Source organism: Haemorhous mexicanus, chromosome 2 (genome assembly GCF_027477595.1).
Source record: "Haemorhous mexicanus isolate bHaeMex1 chromosome 2, bHaeMex1.pri, whole genome shotgun sequence".
Lineage (NCBI taxonomy): Eukaryota > Metazoa > Chordata > Aves > Passeriformes > Fringillidae > Haemorhous > Haemorhous mexicanus.
In genome coordinates, this window is record NC_082342.1 from 33,957,321 (window position 1) to 33,971,842 (window position 14,522).

Below are 14,522 nucleotides of genomic sequence, written 5' to 3' on the forward strand. Positions count from 1 at the left end.
TGATTTTAGATACATACTATGTGAAGATTTTCTTGAAAGAAATACAGTACTACTTCTTTGCAGAGTCTGCAATTCTTCTTTGGTGGGGAGAGTTTACCAAAATTTACTGCATTCTCTAATGTTTAAAGTTTTAATATTTAATATTGCTTGAAAGGTGGTTTTACAGATCTTGCTACTTCCTCTTTATGGAATGGCTTTCAAAGCCTTGTGTTGATCTTGGTTGTGCCCAGTGCTTTGCCTAGAGTATGGGGAAATGTAGAACTTGAATAGGCCATGACTTCTTAGACAAGGGATGATGATTATGTGCATGCTGAACCAGAACTTCTTCTATATGCCCTTCTGCTGCAACAGAATAATAAAACTGGTAGGTGGCAGCAGCAGCAGCAGCAGAAGACACTCATGACTGTGACCTGAGAAACCTCCAGTACTGGGAGAAATGGATTGCAAAGTACTAACTGGAGTAAGGGGAGTGGAGAAGAGAGGCAGAGTCCCTGAACTGTCCGTTTGAATGGTGAGTCTGATTTACAGAATTCTGACCATCAAAAGATTGCTTGTAATACAAGTGGCACATTGATCTATCTCAGTTGGTGTTTGGTTACCTGATGCCCTAATTCTCATCTTTGATTGAACATTCCAGTTTCCCCTATGCCTTTATAAGGCACAGTACTTGTCTTAAAAAATTAAACTTCACCAAAATCACCACATATATAGAATACTGGAAAATAAGGCTGAAAGGAATGTATTTCTCCAGTCATTCCCTGCTCCACAGAAGACTGTTCATATTTGTGCCATTGGTGAAATGTTTATTGTAACCTAGTTTAAAAACCAAGGAATAAATGAGGAAGATTCTGCAAAATATGGAATTTTATGAAGGTAAAAAACATCCTTACCATCAGCCAATGATCAGCCTCATAGGCTGAGAGCCCAACTGCTTATTTTGCTACTTAAGAGCAACATGTGTGTGTATATATATGTATGCCTTAGAAATGCCATGATAATAAAGAACAGTGTTATTTTTGGAGATTTCCTAAATCTCAAGGTAGCAAAAAAAAGGTTTGAATCACCAACAGTTAAAATCCTTTTTGGAAGTGGGAATTGCAAATTATATAATGTTTCTGAGTTTGTGGTTAAGAGTTGGTAGTTTCAGCCATCTCTTCAGTTCTAAATGGCTCTGAAACTTCTTTGATTGCACGTTCCTATCAGAAAAAACATTTTGAGCGTGTGGTCCAATCAACAGTTTTCCCAAGTTACATGCGTGTATTACAGTATACATTGTAAAACTTACATAAACCCAAGAAGTTAAAAAAGGATGAGGTAAAGATTAAATGAAGACTATTTTTGAAACATTTACTTATCTGTATTCATTAATTAAAAACCATTTAAAAATGGTTTTTAAAAAATCAAAAACCATTTTCACCCTGCAGCCTTACAGATTGTCTTGCAAAGCTTCCTGGGGAGTGTGGCCTCCTCTTTGGAGACCACTGATGTAGACACCATAAATACTTATTGTTGCAGATGTCATCCGAATGTTCCACTGTTACAACATCTCTATGCTAAGTAGTTCTTCTACTAGAGATTGAAGACTGACTCTAGTAGAATGACTGCTCCCTCTGAAAAGAAAATAAGAGGAGAGAGCAGCACAAGAAGCACTGATAAACAGCCTGACATAGGAGAAGTTTGTATCTGGATCAGCTCATAATATGGAGAAACATGTCCAAGTGGATTGGGAAAAAGGAATTGTTTCAGAATATATAGTAATATGCAGAATACAGCAGTAGCTTTTGTATTTTCATAAATGTTTCTACTTCATTTACAGCTAAGTATTAGTCAATAAATTCCAAATTCTGTTTTCTCTTGTTACCTGGTGTAGTCACACTAAAATCAGGAACAACACTTACATACAGGAGCTAAGCTGGATCTGGATTTTGATATCCAGGCAGCTAAATAGTCTCCAGTGCACATCAGGTACCACTTAGGACTGTGGACAACTGGTGTGCTTTTCTCATTAACTTCTTAGTTATCATACAGCCTCTCAAAGTATTCTGTGGACCACAGGCTGGAAATCTCAGAACTGAATTTTTACAGAGTGAAATGAGATTGCATGTACAAAACAGAAAATATTTTGAATAGAGAGTTGGTTGGAATCTTGTTACATATAATAACAAGCAAAGTTTGTATGTGAGACAAAACTCATAGAGAAAGGGTTTTAAATCCAGTCAGGCTGGAGATGTGATGAAGAGAAATAATTTCTGATAGTAGAGGCAAGGGAGTCTGAAGCCTATGTCAGTCTGTCATCAGAGATAGAAATGAGGCAGGAAAACAGATTTTGCTGATCTTTAGCATCACCAGCTGTTGCTGTGAGGAGGAATCTCACCAGACTTTCCATGTGTAATATATGCTAGGCATACTGGCCCTTGGGAACTGGATCTTGGGGAGAAGAGCTGAAAGTTCCATTGATGCACAAACTAAATGTAGCACCTGCCTACTTGAATGGGTGGTCTTGTGGATTAAAGGTGTTACTGCACTGAGTTTACATGACAGTAACATTTGGGAAGAAGAGTGTTCCTCTGGCCCTGGAAATGGGCCTGTAACTGCTGCTTCTCAGCGTAGTGGGAGAGAGAGGCACATAAATGTATGTCAGCTTTTTTGATGAGCAGAGACCAAGGTGACTTAGTGACTGATCAGGAAAGAATTTTTATTTTTTTTTGTTATAAACAGCAAGGCATTTAGAACGTTTTCAGGTCCTCCACAGTTCTCCATGTGTCTGTCAGTACAAAAGAGTTCTGGTTTTGGTTTTTTTTCTTTTAGATGTGACATACCCCAAAGCATCCTGTTTTCTGCAGCTTTGATGTGGTAGAGATTTGAAGAAGACAGATTATTTTCCATTCTTGTCATAGACTTTCACAGGCAGGCAAGGGGTGATATTTGTGAAAAGAGGAAATGAATACGTTCCTCATGCTGACTGAATAGTAGGTGATGGATTAAGCTGATAAAAAAGTTAAAATTCACATTGCACCTATGCAAGGCATTTTCAAGGTATTTTTTGCATCCCTCCTTTGTTCCCTTTAGAAACAGTACAAGTGTTACTAGAATATACAGTCTGCATAGTAGTATGTCTGTATTAAGCTCTGCCAAGTCTATGCATGAAGGGCTTATAAAAGATTTATGTGAATTTCTGTGTCTGCTCTTTTATTTGGAGGCAGGTTGCTGTATGCAGCTATGTACAGTATTCTGTCTTAGAGTAATAGATATTTTTTGCTTATTTGGAAGGAGGGAACTGTGTTTGGACAGTTAACTATATAATACTGTTATCCATTTCTATAGGAAGCAGAACAGCTAAGAAAAAGTATTTTTGTATTAGACAAATTGCAATATAATTGAGGTTTTTAATACAGAAACGGAAAAAAAAATGTTTTATTCAAAGGTCATTGGAATTTTTTTCAATAAAGTGCTCTAATAGCAAGAAACGAATTCCACAGAATCACAGTATCAGTTAGGTTGGAACAGACCTCTGAGGCCATCAAGTCCCAGCTTTTGAGCAAACACAATCTTGTCAGGTAGACCATGGCACTGAGTGCCACATGCAGTCTTTTCTTAAACACCTCCAGGAATGGCGACTCCATCGCCTCCCTGGGCAGCCCATTCCAATGCTAGACAACTCTTCTGTGAACAAATGCCTCCTGTTTATCTGTGTTGTGAAACAGTTACATTTTGAGGAGAGAGAAACTGAAGAGGTGAAAGCTGTCCGTGATGTTACATGTACTGAAGGGGAAGATGCTCTGAAGCAGAGAAAGAAGCCTAAGCAGTAGCTGTATGCAGTTACCCTTTTGGTTCTGTCATACCAATGCAGTGGGAAGCCAGGAGTCCAGATGAATGTTTCAGTTACATCTTGATGAGGAATGGGAATGTCACACTGACTGTGCAGCTGTATATATGTCATCTGTAAATATTTCATTTACAAGAAGTGTGGTTTGTCCAAGAGGGTGTGTGCAGTTTCCCTTCCTTGATGCTACTGTGCAGAGCACAGCCTGGTAGTCTTTATTCTCTGGATTCTTTCTGTTCAGTGGTATTGTGCATTAGGCCTGAAGCTTGCATTTTGTGAGTTTTAGGAGGAAACTCGCTGTGCTTGTGTGTATATTTTCCCATGCATCTAACCAACACAAGGTGACAGAAATAACACAGTTGTTACCGTTACCCTGCCCACCGACCTTTACAACATTGTATGGGAGGGGTAGTGCAGATATAATGTGATGTGGGAATGCTTGTCCATGCCCAAATGGAAATAGTTGTTTACTGGATGGCAAGTACTGAAGTTTTATCAGTGGGAGAACTAGGCAGGAAAAGTCTGCAGTTTGACTTTGCTAAACTTTTACACAATTTTTCCTCCACGTGAAATATTTCCACAGGAATCTAAGGTGTGTGGAAGATGCTGGATCACCAGGTGCAGAGATTGAACTCTACCCACTGGAAAGGTAACAGGAACTAGATTTTATCTTCAGAACACAGCCCACGCTGCTTCTCACTCCTTGACCTGGAAAGGCCTTTCCCAAGGTCAGAAGAGGAGTTTGGTACCCATGGCTTAGTCCTTGGTGTGTCTGTGTTGCAGCTATCAGGGAAGCCAGATAGGTGCTGGAAACTGAGTTTTTTTTATGATGTCTGCTTGTATTTTTGATGTTCATATTTTAGACCAAAGACTAACTTCTTCAATGATTTATTTCTTTAGGTTTTTCTGCAGCAGCCGCAGGTCTTCTCTTGCCTCTCATGGGAACACTTAGCCTTTTGATAATGCCTCCTTCACAATGAAGGGAAGAAAGGATGGATCAGCAGGAATGTGCAATGGAGTGATGTCCACATGGGGTGTTAACAGTCATGATGATCCCTGTCCCGCTAACTTGGATAATTGAATAAAAAAGTTGAATTGTAATTTATGAGAGTGTGAGATTCTTTTTGGTACCTTTTGCACCATCTCCCCTTTCTTGAAGGGCTGGTTAACTTGAGAAATCTATTGATACTGTATCAAAGCTGCACCTAAGCCAGAAGAATAAGACCTATTGGGTATTCTTCACTTTATTAATCTTTTTTTTTCCCTCCAGGAATTTAATTCCTAAGAGTTCTAAATGCTTTATATTGACATGATTAATCTTCCCAAATGCCTTAGAAACGTTAGCATCAGGTTTTATCAGTAATGTTGGTTTTATCAGTAATGTTACAAGTTCACCTAAGTCACTGAGGATACAAGTCTCCTGAGTTTCAAAAGTGAAGTCACCATACTGATCATGCTGTACTTCATGGTCACTTTGGTGACTGCTAGAGGAAAAGAGAAGCAACTTGGTTAACCTACCAGAGGTAATGTGCCTTTGGATTTTGAAGCCACAGTGGCAGGGCTTGTTACAGACATGGATGGGCATGGACATTCTTACTATCTGTTGTTTCTGAAGACAGCTTATCTTACCATGGGTTATAGATCTGGCACTTGGCTCTCTTGGTTTGTTGTTAGTGAAGCACTGTAAAGAATTAGACACGTACTGATGAGGTTTTCATGTGCCTACTTGAAATTTGTACAAAATTTACAAAAATGAAGCAAAAAAGGGAAGCAAGATGCTGAGTTGGTACATTATCAGTAAATACCTCTTATCCTTGACATTCTTCCTGTTCCTTTCATGGTTATTCATTTCATGTAAGTTTTAATTCCTGTTTTCTGTGTGCTTGTTCTAATTTACACATGAATGTACCTAGGAATGTGGCTGGTAGCCTGTCTGCAGCTATGCCTTTGCTGCAGTAGCTGAAGTTTATGGTTGGATTTTTTGCAGATGTGTGTCACACTGTTCCTTTGGCATCTCTGTAAGCAGGTGGAATGGCTGCCCCAACACAGTAATGGCCATTTCGTCTCTTGTGGTTCAGTGCCTGTTTGTGTGCTGATGCATATGCTGATGCTTCCTTAAGTGCTTTTCTGCCTTAATATTTCATGCTTAAAAAGTAGAACAGCTGAGAACTTTCTAAATTCCTTCCTAGTTTCATATATCCTAGCTTGCCAAGCTGCTTCTAGACCCTCTGTGTATTTCAGTTCTCTTATTTTTTTGTGGGTATTCAGCAGTGTTCTCTGTTCTGCTGCCTCAAGTAGTTTGCTCCTCCTGCCTTTGTAGTCTTTTTTTTTCTTTTTTTTTTCCCCCTGGCCTTTTTTGTGCTCTTAACTGGCCCCATATGTTTTTATCCTTGTCCCAAGCACACATGCACATATGGTAGCCTAAGAATATTTCTTACTCAGTGTCTATCACAGATAACCATTCTTTGTATTACTCTAAGAGTGTGTTCTCCTTTTTTCAGAGTGAGAAATGCTCTGTTACTACACATTTCCTTTTGGTATTTCACAGCCCTAAATGTGTTGGAAGTAAAATAGAAATTAAAATAAGTTTATCACTGTGTTATGTCTTAGTAGCGAGGGAAAGTTAGCAAATTGCAATACTGAGGAGAAAGTTCCTGTCTTTTGCACTCATTTTTCTATCTTTGTTGAGAGGGATTGGTCCTGCAATCCATCTCTTCATGTACCTCACTTAAAAGTTCAAATTCAAGAGCTGTGGTCAAGAATCTGTTGGTGTCTTGTAAAGTTTTGCTTTCCTTTGTCTTATCTTTGAATTAAGCATTGAGTATCAACAATTAAATAGTAATTGGATATTCATGATACAATATTTTGATATTACTTGTGCAGTATAGTGAAAACAGAGTAATAATAGTTCAGTAGTGATAATACTGACCTGTGCTGTGATGATGAGGGTGTAAACAGTTCCTTTTGCACGTCTGCATCTCCTATTAATTGGAATTGCACTGTTGTGCCAGCTACAGAAGTACTTGAAAAACTCTGCTTTGCTTAGTGTGATGAGATCTTGGGGTGGGGTATATTTGTATTGAGGCCAGACTTGGAGAGAGGTTGTAATTTTGTTTAGCATTAGATCTGGAAAACCTCTGTAACTTGTCTGGACTGCATTCCCAGTTGTGCATGATGTAAACAGACAGCTATGTCTTGACCACTGTCTTCTTTTATTTTTCTGGGTCATTTTCCTTATATTTTGCCTTATCACCTTGGTTGCTTCTCCAATCCACTCTTTCCCTGTCTAGACGACTTGGTTTATCACTGTGCATTTACCTTTAGGTGGTCTGCAAAATCTAGGTTTGGAATCAGACATTGCATCATCATCTCTCTGACCCTCTCATCCCATGCTGTCATCACTTCAGTATTTTTCCAGACACAGCTTTGGAGGCTGCCCTGCTGCAATGGTAATGTTAAGAAGGGAGAGCGTGCAGTGCAATGACCAGGTCACCTCAAAAGCCTCAAGGGTGGAATCCTTGGGAGAGAGGCTGCCACCGTGTGCTTCTTTCCCTTGCACTGACCCCCTTAGTTTAGCTGGTGGTGCACAGGCCAGTCTGATAAGCACAGGCTGGTAAGCTCACCCCGACATGAGCCTAGACATGGGCTGGTCACGGAGATTGGCCATCACCGGGTCACTCCTGCTGTGCTCTTCTGTGCTTTGCATATGCCTCAGGCTGAGATTCCAGCAAGCTCCTTGGTCTCCTGAATGTTTGCTTTGGATCTACTGTCCCAGCTGGTGGAAGGGAGTTGAGTAAGTAGTACTGGGCTCCAAAATCACGTTAAACACATTAGGAAGAGTTTCTGTCAGAGATGGAGTACACCTCCATATTTTTATCAGCATTTTAATTAAAATAATAATTTGTATATTTTAAAACAACACTTCTGAAGATTTCTAATGAAGGCAAAAGTCTTCCTTCTAGTTCTGTTCATCTTTTTCTTCCTGGAGGGTGTATACAGCAGCTCTAGGGGAGAGCCTGCTGCTTCTTCCCTACAGCCCCCAGGAGTCAGGAGAAAAAGATAGGGATATAATGATATTTTTCCAAGGGAAAAGACTGGGAGGCTGTTCTCTAGAATTCCTGGTAACCATCCATGTTCAGCAGCTTAGCAGTAACAACAGTTGTACCTAACAGTATGATATAGGAAGCAGGGAAAGAAGGGACAGTATCCCTTACAGCTGTGATGTCACTAATGGACCAGAAGTCACATTTCTGTGGGGATGAGGCAGGCTGGAGAACTTGGGCTTTTGGAACAATAAAAAACCAATCTCCACAGTTTTCTAGTGCCTTCTTTTCAGACTTGTGGACAGTGCTGTGTTACAGGGAAGAATATCTGCTTAATCTTCCCTATAACATCCCTCTGCACAGCTTTCTGGTGTTCTATATGCAAGGTAAGACTCTGAGGGAAGAAGTGCTCTCAGAATCATTCAAAGTGCTCTCTGCAGCCTGAATACTTTTGTGTCTTGGATTGGGGATCTCTTGTCTTAGTCCAGTCTTAGTAACAGCTCATGTATTTTGAAAACAGCTGAATTTGTGAGCAGTGAGTGGAAATGAAGAACTGCAGCCCAGTTATGAGACTTCACTCTGGAACAAGCAACCCTTGAAATAGGAGAGGAGGCCCAGTAGAGGGAAGGAAAGAAAGTGTTTTCAGTGTCTAAATTTCCAGATTTAGCTAGGGGTATGTGTGCAACTTTCTGTTATAACACTGCTGGCTCTGATACCATCAGTTGTCATGGAGTCCCTTTGGGTGGGAGATGTTCAAGGAGTCCAGCCTTGGTTAGATGCAGGTGACTGTTTGGTGTAGGAGCAAAAGAATAAGACAGGTTCTTACTGATGCTTTCCTGTATAAACTCTATTCCTGTTCCTCCCATTGCTCTACTAAGGCATCTTTTTTGCATTGTGATTTGGTAGGAGGTTTTTTGCTTTGATTTCCAAGATCAACAGTTTTTAACTGTTGCAGATTTCTCTCCTGCAACCAAATTAAAGTCTTGAGACTGGCTGTTGCTTTAACGATATCTAAGTATCTGTTACCTCACCTGAAAGGATCAGGTTGGGGCACAGAATTACATTTTTCTGCTCAGTTTTGTGGGCCGTGCTTAATGTCCCTTTGTGCTTTGCATCACTGGTGTGGAGCCCCTGCTGGTTTTTATACCATCTGAGTTAGCTGTGTTGAAAGTTTAGTTACTCATTGAGGTGAAGCTGGCATTCAGCATGTGTTCCTATAGACTGTACCAAAGATGAGCCTACTTTGGAAGGCAAATAGCCAAAGCAGATGACAAATGTGACAGGGCTCAGGAAGAGAGCGTGTCAGTAGCTACAAGTTGTAACTCATCTGTGGTGCAGTGACAGCCATCCATTATGCTGCAGAGTCCATTGGATGGAAAGAGATGAAAAACAACCAAGATTCTGTCTTGTGGCTGGCCACTATTCTTTGTATGCATACTATTTTTCACCTTCCTATAGGGAATTACTGCCAGAGTCACACCATGTTTGCAGGTGTTTGCATGTTTGTTCTTGAGCAACTGTACAGTGACAGGAAGGGCAGCAGAGACCCACCTGCCTGGGCTTAGGTGCAGTTTTCTGTCATGAAGGGAGCCCACAGTGAGCTACGTGCAGCTGAAGATGCCAGCAACAAAAGCAAGGATGCAGCCCCAGGAATTTAGCATTGAGGACACTGCAGACGCATTTTTGAACATGTTTTTAAGGCATCCAAGTCTTGCAAAATTACTAGTCATAGCCATCAACTTTTGATTAAATTTCCATCTCTTTCCTTTAGCCCACATGATTGGTGTTTAATGTCACTGCATTCAGTATGCCTTGGAGCAGACTGTGGTGCATTGTTTTGTTTGTGTAGAGTTGGCAAGCAGGTCATAATGTGTTGCTTTGGTTGCCTGGAGGAGTTCAGCATCTTTTAATTATGTGTTTTTGGAAGTGTCCTTTAACAGATGTAAGCCTTAGGAGCTGGAACAGTGAGATGAGAAGTAAGCTGGTTTGGAGGGTTTTGGAAGCAACTGTTGTGAGCCCAGAATGGTGAGGTGCTTTCAGAGAGGTGAAATTCATGCTCATATGCAATCCTACTCTTGGAAGCTTTTTCTACAATTCCTATCTTCCCCATTGGTTCTGGAATCCCTCCCAGAGTTTTGGATACACCTCCTCAGGGCAGCAATGCTCCCCTGTCACTGAACTTCTGATAAAACCTATCCTAAACCTGCACTTTTCTTTTGGATGGAGTGGGTGTGGGCCAGCAGGGTTTGTTTTTCTCACTGGTGTGTCAGAAGAGCTGCCAATCGTGTCTGTTTCCAGCTGTGGTTTTGTCACAGGCACCTACCAAGGACTGGTGTTTGAATGGCATCTTCTGTGGTGAAGGAGGTGAATTCCAACATCCCTAAGTCACTTCTAACTGTGCTGGACTTGGTTCTTGTTTTGCCAAGTGCACATTGGACCCATTAACTTAATGGAGAGTAGGAAACACAAACATGGAAAAAATCAAGCCCAAGATGTCTGAATCACATATTAACAGATACATCTTAAAGCAGAGATCTCTTTTACTTATTTCTGTTGGTGCACTTAATAAATACAGGGAACAAGACAGCATATCCTACTGCATTACAACGGGTTTAATTTATCCCTGACTAAATCAGTCCCTTTCAGTGAATGTGATGGGTGAAAAACATCTCCCAAGAGGGCGAGTTAGTTTTCTTGAGGCTGTGTTTCCCTCTGCTGGTGTGGAGTTAATACTGCTGATGGTTTTCCTCAAATCCAAGCTTCTGAAGCTACTTCTTTCTCATACTCCCAAGAAACCTTTAAACTTGTCCCTCATCATAAAGATTTTATTCCTTATATCCAATCTAAATCTACCCTCTTTCAGTTTAAAACTTTGACCCTTGTCCTGTTCCAGTGTCTCACCACCCTCACATTAAATAATTTCTTCCTAATATCTGATCTAAACCAGATCTCTTTCAGTTTAAAACCATTTCCTCTCGTGCTATCACTGCATGCTATCACTTGTGAAAAGTCCCTCTCCAGCTCTCTTGTAGCACCACTGGGTACTGGAAGGGGCTCTGAGGTCTCTCTGGAGCCTCCTCTTCTCCAGGCTGAACAATCCAAACTCTCTTGGCCTGTCTTCACAGCAGAGGCTCTCAAGCCCCCTGATCAGCTTTGTGGCATTCTCTGGACTCTGAACAACAGGTCCACATCCATCTTATGCTGGGGGCACCAGAGATGGATGCAGCACTCCAGGTGGGGTTTCATAAGAGTGGAATAGAAAGGGAGAATTTAGTCCTTCAACCTGCTGCCCACACTGCTTTTGGAACAGCCCAGAATACAGCTGGCTCTCTGAAAAAAAAAAAGCACTGTGTGTAAGAGCCTGGACTAGCTGGCAGCATTAAGCAAGCACAGGGAAGGAGTCTAAGTTAGAGAGCTGATGTGTTTTGAGACCTGAATATCATAGATCCAGTAAATTCACTGGCTGTGCATCTCTGCAGGGAGGGCAAGCTGTTGGCAGACCATCTAAGCAAGACAGCCTCTCTATTCCACAGATGATCTCTGCAGGTGTATTTTGATCCTAAAGCACCTATAGTACTCTGAGTATTCCACAGATACCTATCTCCTCCAAGGTGGGCCTTCTTCTGAGCAAAGATAATGCAGATTGTCTTCCCTTTGTTCTTGACAGAACAGCTCAATATCAATAGCAGGTAATTCAGAGATTTCCTTAGTTGTTACACAGCACCTCTCAGTGTACGTGGGGTTCAGGGAAGGAGTAGAGAAGACAGTGCTCAGTGGTATCAATGTCAATTTAAGCCTGAGAGCTCTAGGTTTTATAACCTCTGTCCACACAATCAGCAGAAGTCATTACTGCTACTCAAAATCATAGTGTGATGCAGAATTCAGAATTATTGTTCCATAAAGACTGGTATTCCTCAGCCCATAGTGTGGAATATTTCTGAGGGACACCTATGAAAACAAAATTGTTTTACAGATACCTAGATAGTGCTACAGCAAAACTCTTCTGTGCCAGAACAGTTAAGTGGAAATATTTTTCAAAGCTGAAAAAGAAAGTGCTTTAGACAATCTTCACATTCAGTTGCTTCAGAGTGTTTGTCATTGTTAGAACTTATTTTACTGTAGGAGAGAGTTACATTCAATAGCAATATCTGCCTGCTACTTACCAGTGCAATAAAAATCCAGTGTCTCATCCCTATAGCACTTCAGGTCTTTCAACCCTTCACAAAACCATTGTTTGAACCACTATTTTCTTCTTCAGTCTATTATTTATTAACAAAGATGACTTTTTAGTGGTTATTATTTCAGCTTGCAAAGACAAACGGTATGTCAAAATCAAAGTTTCCAAAGTATTCTATTCAGAACCACGAAACATAATCCCATATTTATCTAAAAAAATGGTGCCAGACTTTTTTGATGATCAAGGCTTAGGAATGTCTTTTACTTTTAAGTTTGTTTTGTGTAGCTGAGTTTTTTCTCAATGAGCCTAATCATTCTGAAATTAAGCAAAACTGTCACACCATTGTGAATTGATATTCCTTTGATTATACCTTCTTTTGACAGCACAGCACATTTGGATCAAAGGCCAGCAGACACATCCAGTTGGAAGAGCTTATTCCGTAAACAAGTGGAATCTTCTGCTGCATGGTCTCCTAAGCAGTTTCCAGAGCTGCTACAAGCATTACCTGCCAGTTGTAGGGAGGGTAGTATTCAGCTGAAATCCCAGCTCAGTACACTGCCAAGACCAGGCTGTAGCTCATTACAATAAGTGGGATCCACAAAAAAAAGGTTTGTTTTTGAATTCCAAGACTTACTGATCTATTAGTGGTTTTCAGCAAGTGAAAATCCCATGACACATCTTCTTGTACTTGGCCTGTGACTTTAACATTCTAGAAAAATAAGAAATTAGGAGAAGACAGCAAGGGTTATTCTACTCCTTGCTGCTTGGGAGTGGGACACAAAAGTATGTAGGGTACACATTATCCTTGATGCAGAAATATTTCTAAGCTGCTGTGTGTGCAGCTCTGGTGTGTCTGTGGGTGCTTGAGAAGTTGTAGCTGAACATAGAGGTGGTTCAGCACAATTGTTTCCCTGTTCCCACTGGTTTCCAGGCTGAATGCTCTTTGTCCCCTGCCTTTGAATGATTTTCTCTTTCTTGGCTTCTGGCTGTATATATAATCTTCCCAATAATTTATTTCCCTGCTTTCCTTGTAGCCTCAGTCCTGCTGGTTCTGGTTCTTAGAGAGTTCTGTGGCCAAGTCTGGCAATTCATAGTTGCTGCTTGCAGGCTGTCCTGCAATCATCCACCCCTTTTGTGTGCCTCTGGGTGCTGCTTTTGACACTTCTGCAGCTGAGCATCATCTGCCTTTCACTTACTGAGTGCTAGTGCAGAGAAGGAAGTGAAGGCTTTGAGCAGACCTATCTCAACACAGGGTTTGCTTCTTGCTGTTGAAGCTACATCTGTCCTCACTTTTGGAGTGCTAAAAAGGGATTTGCCAAGTTGCTGCGTGGGGATGGTACATTCTGAGAGAGCCTGTGCTTGTTTCCAAGCTGCAGTTCCAACGTGAGCCAGGTAAAAGGAGGGATCTCTGGGAAATTTTGATGTTGAAATTCAATGTTACAGTTCCCTACCTTCATACTTGGGAAAGCCTGCGCTTTGAGGCAGAAGCTTTCAAAGTGTTTGTTGCAAGGAAAATGCAGCCCTGGAGAATGTAAGCCAGGACCAGTAACTGCAGCTGAAACCAGCTGGCTACAGCGAGGAGAAGGAACCTTAATGAGGTGCTACAGTTTTGCTTAGAGTTAACCTGGACTCTCAAGTAATTTCTGGCCTGTGTAAGAAACAGTTTTTGCCATGGTCTGCATGTGTGCAAAGACACCCTATGGTTATTGCACACGTGGAATTAACCCCAAGTTTGCCCAGAAGTAAAAGCTGCAGCCGAAATCATGGAATCTCCTCAGGTAATCCCTTCTGGAACAGTAAGGGCTCAGCCCTTGTGTAAAGAGGGCATGTGTGCCTGCAAGGCACAGCTATATTAGTGACATTCCTTTACTCCGGAAAGCAGATGTTTCCTAGGGAGCAAACTGCCCAACAGTTCCTGATTATCCACATTTCAGTATTTGAGTGGAGCCAGCTCTGGGCAGAAATCCCAAGTGCCAGGTATTTTGCTTAGATGAGGAGAAAGAGGTTTCTAAAAGCCCAGTAAAGATTTCTATAGTAAAATGCTCCCTTGGTTTTTATTATCTGATGTTGTTGTCCGACTTCAAAAACATCTTTTGTTCTTGTTAATTGATTCAACATCTCATTATTTGTCTGCAGCTGATCTCATTTTGCTTTGAGGCAGAGAAGTGCTTTGCCTTCAGAGCTGTCTGTCTTCCAAGTCTGTTGTCTGCAATTTCTGAGCATGCCTTTGTAGTTTCTAAGTCCCAACTGAAATTAAATTGTAAAATTATCAATAGTTAGTTCCAGGAAAAGTCTTGAATGAAAAGCAATGGACTTAGTTCTTTGAATTAAGGAAACCTACTCAAGAAATTACCTGTCCTTAGGAATATGCAGCTTTTAGACATCACTAGGGAAGACCTGGGATGCCAGTAACAAGTACCATGACAGCAATGAAACTCTGTGTCTTGTACCCATGACTGATGGCAGCAAAGTGTATATG

At 41.0% G+C, this 14,522-nt stretch overlaps 1 long non-coding RNA gene across 1 annotated transcript; it reads left to right on the top strand.

Annotated features, from left to right (window-relative positions):
* Positions 1 to 517: 517 nt before the first annotated feature.
* Positions 518 to 4,924, top strand: LOC132323308 (uncharacterized). The gene is made up of 2 exons (XR_009485307.1): positions 518 to 4,472; positions 4,724 to 4,924. It is a non-coding gene; the product is annotated as an uncharacterized LOC132323308 (long non-coding RNA).
* The last annotated feature ends 9,598 nt before the right edge of the window (positions 4,925 to 14,522 follow it).